Source organism: Triticum aestivum, chromosome 5D (assembly GCF_018294505.1).
Source record: "Triticum aestivum cultivar Chinese Spring chromosome 5D, IWGSC CS RefSeq v2.1, whole genome shotgun sequence".
Taxonomy (NCBI): Eukaryota; Viridiplantae; Streptophyta; class Magnoliopsida; order Poales; family Poaceae; genus Triticum; species Triticum aestivum.
Window position 1 is genome coordinate 404,112,785 of NC_057808.1, and position 6,931 is coordinate 404,119,715.

General features: G+C 41.7%; 1 long non-coding RNA gene across 2 annotated transcripts; it reads right to left on the reverse strand.

Annotated features, from left to right (window-relative positions):
• Positions 1 to 1,138: 1,138 nt before the first annotated feature.
• On the reverse strand, positions 1,139 to 4,766 carry LOC123122169 (uncharacterized). 2 transcript variants are annotated; one of them, XR_006460095.1, is made up of 3 exons: positions 4,416 to 4,766; positions 2,313 to 4,333; positions 1,139 to 1,414 (listed from the first exon to the last, which is right to left on the reverse strand). It is a non-coding gene; the product is annotated as an uncharacterized lncRNA (long non-coding RNA). The 2 variants fall into 2 exon arrangements; XR_006460096.1 differs by having other exon boundaries at positions 2,247 to 4,333.
• Between the last annotated feature and the right edge of the window lie 2,165 nt (positions 4,767 to 6,931).

The following is a 6,931-nucleotide window of genomic DNA, read 5'->3' on the forward strand; positions in this document are numbered from 1 at the left end:
TCCCAAGTGAGGAAAGGATGATGGAGACTATGATTCCCCCACAAGTCGGGATGAGACTCCGGACGAAAAAAAGGAAAAAAAAAGAGGCCATAAAAAGAAGAGAAAAGGCCCAAAGAAAAAAAGAGAAAAGAGAGAAGGGACAATGCTACTATCCTTTTACCACACTTGTGCTTCAAAGTGGCACCATGATCTCCATGATAGAGAGTCTCCTATGAAATCACTTTAATATACAGTGGGAATTTTTCATTATAAAACTTGGCTTGTATATTCCAATGATGGGCTTCCTCAAAATGCCCTAGGTCTTCGTGAGCAAGCGAGTTGGATGCACACCCACTTAGTTTCTTTTGTTGAGCTTTCATATACTTATAGCTCTAGTGCATCCGTTGCATGTCAATCCCTACTCACTCACATTGATATCTATTGATGGGCATCTCCATAGCCCGTTGATACGCCTAGTTGATGTGAGACTATCTTCTCCTTTCTGTCTTCTCCACAACCACCCTTCTATTCCACATATGGTGCTATGTCCATGGCTCATGCTCATGTATTGCGTGAAGATTGAAAAAGTTTGAGAACATCAAAAGCATGAAACAATTGCTTGGATTGTCATCGGGGTTGTGTATGATTTAAATACTTTGTGTGATGAAGATAGAGCATAGCCAGACTATATAATTTTGTAGGGATAACTTTCTTTGCCCATGTTATTTTGAGAAGACATAATTGCTTACACTACAAAAAACCTGTTAATACATGACGATTCTAATCCGTCACAGGCGAGGCAAAATCCGTCATGGGTGCCCATCCTTGACGGATTTGAAATCCGTCATGTATATCGCGTTATATCCATGATGGTCCTTGGCCGTCAAGGATCTACTACTGGCCCGCCCAGGGCCCAAACCTTTGTGATGGAGCAAACCGTCATGGACAGATGCCACGTAGACTTTTCAATTGACCAACTGGAATGACATGATAGCCTACGTGGACACTAGATTCCGTCACAGAAATTGTCATGGATATCCTACATGGGGTAGCCCATTAGTTTGTCCCATTAGCCTATTTCATTCAGCCCATTTTTCACCAACTATATTTTTAAGCATAATGTATTACACACATCTTAATGCCAACTTTGGCAGACATGTATTTCAAAACTGTCTCACATGCACATATGAATCAAAATGCAGTCACCCACAAGTATCTACAACATAGCAGCTTACAAAATCCTCCATGAAATGATAGTTTACAACATATATCACTTGGGAAAGTTAAAAAACAGTACAATCCAGTTCACACAAACAGAACATTTAAACTATTGAAGTTGCTATTCAAGTTCTTGCAGCCGGCCCTCTTGATGGAAGTTATCATGTCAGTGCAAATTGTGATGGGCAGCACCAAGTAGCCCGGTACGCAATCATACCTAGCATATTTACAACACCATTAGATATTTGTAGATATGAATAGATTGTAAAAATAAGAGAATTGAAACAAATATAAAAAATGAATGACTCATGCTGTCCAAAATTCTTAAATCTTGCACTGCTACAAGTGAGAATAACATAGTATCTACTACATACATGTTTCATGTAGATCTGTATTAATTAAAACAACCAAGTTATGGGTAAAAAAATGAAATGTCAAGTTGTGCATATCATCCGAACAAGGAAAACAAAAACACTGGTCAAAGGGGGACAGTACATACTGCAGTGCAAAAGATTCATTGAATTATCATATGTCCAGTCATATCCTTGATGATAAGTTATTAATATAGAAGAAGGGATAGTTATGCGTTGTGAAAACAAACAACTACATACTTCTACAGTTGTGTCCAGTAGTATATTATTTTTCCATCCTTGTAAGTAGGCATGAATCGACTTGTCAATATTTGGCGCAACAACACCTTTGGGTACCACCAATTTGCAAAAAATAGGTTACCCAACCCCAGAACCTTCCCTATTATATAGAGCATTACGAAATTGGATATACCCTAAAGAACAATATCCACATATTGTTGACACTTGACAATTGAAACTTAGACCAAAAAAGATATATAGTGAAAATAAAACCAGAAGGCTATGAAGGAGACAGTAATAGACCTATCTAAGAATGTGGACATTTTGCCCAAGGATGCATGTCACTTGCAACCATAAGAGATCATCAACATACAGCTGAAGAATTACTATTTGACAAGAATTAGCATTTGACAGGAACAATAATAAATAAATTAACAAGTGGTGATGCAAAATTACGACCAACAGTTTCTGAGGTAAAACGATGGCAGTGCAGCCTGGAGGATCAACATCATAAGCTTCGCTTACATGTAGCTAGGGCCACATCAATCTCAGCACCAACATCCGAAGATCCGCAGTCCCATCAAAATGTCCAACCTTAGGCTCCAATCTGGGTGTTGAGAAAATTGCATACAAAATCTGGGTGTCCATGAGATAGACCTAGGCAACGCATCTGACAAAACTTAGCACACTGTTAAAACAACTTTTGACAGAGAATTGACAACATACAAGAATTTCATTTGAGCCCAAAGTGCAATGACATATTATTATTTGCTGCAAACCAAGATCGAATAAGAACACTAAACTTTTCAAACCTGCAGATTGTTACACTATTTCATTATCTATGTGTGCCTCTAAATCTCTAAAGCTACAGATTGTTACACCATTTCATTATTTCATTTTAGAGCCTCAATAATGTAGAATGGAACAGCTTATTCAGTGGTAAATCTTGTGCCCCTCCCTCTAGCTCAGGGAGTAGCTTATTCAGTGGTAAAACTGTGTGCCTCTCCCTCTGCCTCTCAACTTTTGTAGATGGAAGAAAGTTACTTCTGAATCTTGCCGTGGTATGTTCAATCATAGAAGTTTCACAACACCATATACCAACATATATTGTGAAAATGTGCCTTGACTGTCACATGCACACACCAAGAAACATCCAATATTAATTCAGATAGGAACATGTACGAACATATGCAGGATTTTCTTATCAAGAATACCAATGAGTCCTTAAGCTAGGCATGGTCAGAACTAACAAGTACTAACTCCGTCTCAAAATATAAGACATTTTTGTAGGCCAGTTTAGCCTATAAAAATGACTTATATTTCAAGATGGACGTAGTATGACTCAACTAGCATTGATATTTGATCCTAACAACAACAAAGATGAGTAGATCCACTGGCGGAGCTTCGTGAGGGAAAAACAAGGCCATGACCCACCCAGCTCCACAGACAAATAAAACTCTTTTGTACATGTAACAGCTTAATCCAATAGCATGTCTCCCTCGCATCCAGCTATGAGCTCTCTGCCCCAATTCAGCACTGAGCAAGCCACTCAGAGATGGAGCGGTCCAATAGCCAGGCAGACGGGCGCCGCATGTAGCAACCCCTACGGTGACCCATCCCTATGCCACAACGGGCATGGCCATATGGCGGCTGCCAGCGGCTAGCCGCTGATGAACTACCCAGGCGACGAGCACAAGACCATAGAACCAGCAGGCAGCTAGCGCACAAGAAATTTCATTTATTTGTCCAAATTTTACTTGACAACATCATCCTGTTACCAGTTTCCCTATACAGGCAACCTGAAATTTCACTAACTCATGCCTACTTAACTGTATGGTTTAGAGGAAAAAAATTGGCCCGCCCAACTTATTTGTTGTAGCTCCGCCACTGAGTACATCTAACTTAGACAAGTTCTGCACATCGTTAATTATTAGTTTGCAACTACGCCAGGGAGTAAAGACAATATAAAAATATAGAGATATACCAGACTAATAACAATAGAAAGGAGAAGAACACTAATATGCTTTATTCATTACTGGCATGGCCTAATTAGGAACTAAACGTGAACCACCACACAGCTTGTCTAACTAGTACTTCCTCTGTAAACTAATATAAGAGCGTTTAGATCACTATTTTAGTATTCTAAACGCTCTTATATTAGTTTACGGAGGGAGTAGTTATTTAACACAAAGTCTACACCGCTAATGCTCGCACGGTGAGAGAAGAAAAAGGAAATATCTAGCAGTGCTAGTCTGTCGGTGGCTGTAACTTGCTGTAGCTTGCGAGTATCAGGAAACAAAGTGAACACGTTTTCTGCATCAGGTTCAGTCCAAGAAAATTGGTGAGCCCCTGGAGAACTATGCTAGAGAAGAGCAGCAGGCAATTGGAAGAAAAGAAAAACAGAACGAGAGAGTCAACCTTATTGTTCTGTGGGGAATCATGATGGTCGGCACGGATGACCTCGCCGTTCAAGCTCGTCGGGTTTGAGCGTGGGGTCCCGGTCGTCGCCGTCCATGGAATTGGAGAGGCAGAGAGCTCCTACTGATCTGAATCGAAGCAAGAAATTTTGATTGGGGATGGGAGAGAAAGTAATAAAGGAGAGCAGACGAGGGGGGAGCAGGGACGAACCTTGTGCGGGGCGTCGTCGCCGTTGACGAGGTCGCGCTCGGGCCTCCAGCAGGTTACAGTCCTCGTCCTCTCCTCGTCCGGTGCTTGCTGCTCCGAATCTCCGGATGGCGAATCAGCTGCGGGCTCTGGGAAACGGAGGAGGGAGCCCCCTGCTGCAGATCCATGGCCAACGTGAGTAGCAGAAGCACGCGGCAACGGCTAGGGATGGCCGCCGCTTCCATCGGGCCACTGCAGCCGCCGTCACCATGGATCTCGGGCCGTCGTCATCGCTTGGAGGCGGGGAGGTGGAGGCGGAGGACAGGGCCGAGGAGAGGTAAGGCGTGGCGGCGGCGGATGGAGATTGAGATTGGGCAGGAGGGTCTTAGGGTTAGTTTTTATATGGGGAAAGATTTAGGGCTTTAGCCGGGCTTCAGGGCGGGCTTCAGTATGCTTGCCGGGCTGTACCAGGACATTCATGATAATTTTCAAATCTGTCATCGGAAATCTGTCATGGATTAACAGGTTTTTTATAGTGTTAGTTAGTATGCTTGAAGTATTATTATTATTATGTTAATATTAAACATTTGTCTTGAATCTTTCGGATCTGAATATTCATAGCACAAATAAGAAAACTACATTGAAAATTATGCTAAGTAGCATTCCACGTCAAAAATTCTGTTTTTATCATTTACCTACTCGAGTATGAGCAAGAATTAAGCTTGGGGATGCTTGATACGTCTCCAACGTATCTATAATTTTTGATTGTTCCATGCTATATTATATTCTATTTTGGATGTTTAATGGGCTTTACTATACACTTTTATATTATTTTTGAGACTAACCTATTAACCGGAGGCCCAGCCCAAATTGCTGTTTTTTGCCTATTTCAGTGTTTCGCAGAAAAATAACATCAAACGGAATGAAACCTTCGGGAACGTGATTTTCGGAACAACCGTGATCCAGAAGACTCGGAGTCTACGTAAAGCAATCAAAGAGGAGAGCACGAGGCAGGGAGCGCGCCTACCCCCCGGCGCGCCCTCCACCCTCGTGGAGCCCATGTTGCTCCACTCACGTACTTCTTCCTCCTATATATGCCTACGTACTTCCAAACCATCAGATACGAAGCCAAAACCCTATTTCCACCGCCGCAACCTTCTATACCCGTGAGATCCCATCTTGGGGCCTTTTCCGACGCTCCGCCGGAGGGGGCATTGATCACGGAGGGCTTCTACATCAACACCATAGCCTTTCCGATGATGTGTGAGTAGTTTACCTCAGACCTTCGGGTCCATAGTTATTAGCTAGATGGCTTCTTCTCTCTCTTTAGATCTCAATACAATGTTCTCCTCGATCTTCTTGGAGATCTATTCGATGTAATCTTCTTTTGCGGTGTGTTTGTCGAGATCCGATGAATTGTGGGTTTATGATCAAGATTATCTATGAACAATATTTGAATCTCCTCTGAATTCTTTTATGTATGACTGGTTATCTTTGCAAGTCTCTTCGAATTATCAGTTTGGTTTGGCCTAATAGATTGATCTTTCTCGCAATGGGAGAAGTGCTTAGCTTTGGGTTCAATCTTGCGGTGCTCGATCCCAGTGACAGAAAGGGAAACGACACGTATTGTATTGTTGCCATCGAGGATAAAAATATGGGGTTTATATCATATTTCATGAGTTTATCCCTCTACATCATGTCATCTTGCTTAAAGTGTTACTCTGTTCTTATGAACTTAATACTCTAGATGCATGCTGGATAGCGGTCGATGTGTGGACTAATAGTAGTAGATGCAGGCAGGAGTCGGTCTACTTGTCACGGACGTGATGCCTATATACATGATCATAACTAGATATTCTCATAACTATGCTCAATTCTATCAATTGCTCGACAGTAATTTGTTTACCCACCGTAATACTTATGCTCTTGAGAGAAGCCACTAGTGAAACCTATGGCCCCCGGGTCTATTTTCCATCATATTAATCTTTCAACACTTAGCTATTTTATTGCTTTTTATTTTACTTTGCATCTTTATCATAAAAATACCAAAAATATTATCTTATCATATCTATCAGATCTCACTCTCGTAAGTGACCGTGAAGGGATTGACAACCCCTTTATCGTGTTGGTTGCGAGGTTCTTATTTGTTTGTGTAGGTGCGTGGGACTTGTGCGTGATCTCCTACTGGATTGATACCTTGGTTCTCAAAAACTAAGGGAAATACTTATGCTACTTTACTGCATCACCCTTTCCTCTTCAAGGGAAAACCAACGCAGTGCTCAAGAGGTAGCATGTATACAAGTATATACCCGTGATCACCTCCCGAGTGATCACAGACCGGTAGTATAGCATGGCAGACGGACAAGAATGTAGGGCCACCGATGGAATACTAGCATCCTATACTAAGCATTTAAGATTGAAGGTAAGGATAACAACTATAGCAACAATGACAGGCTATGCATCAGAATAAGATTATCCGAAAGCAGTAACATGCTACACTACTGTAATGCAAGTAGTAGAGAGAAGGAATAGGCGATATC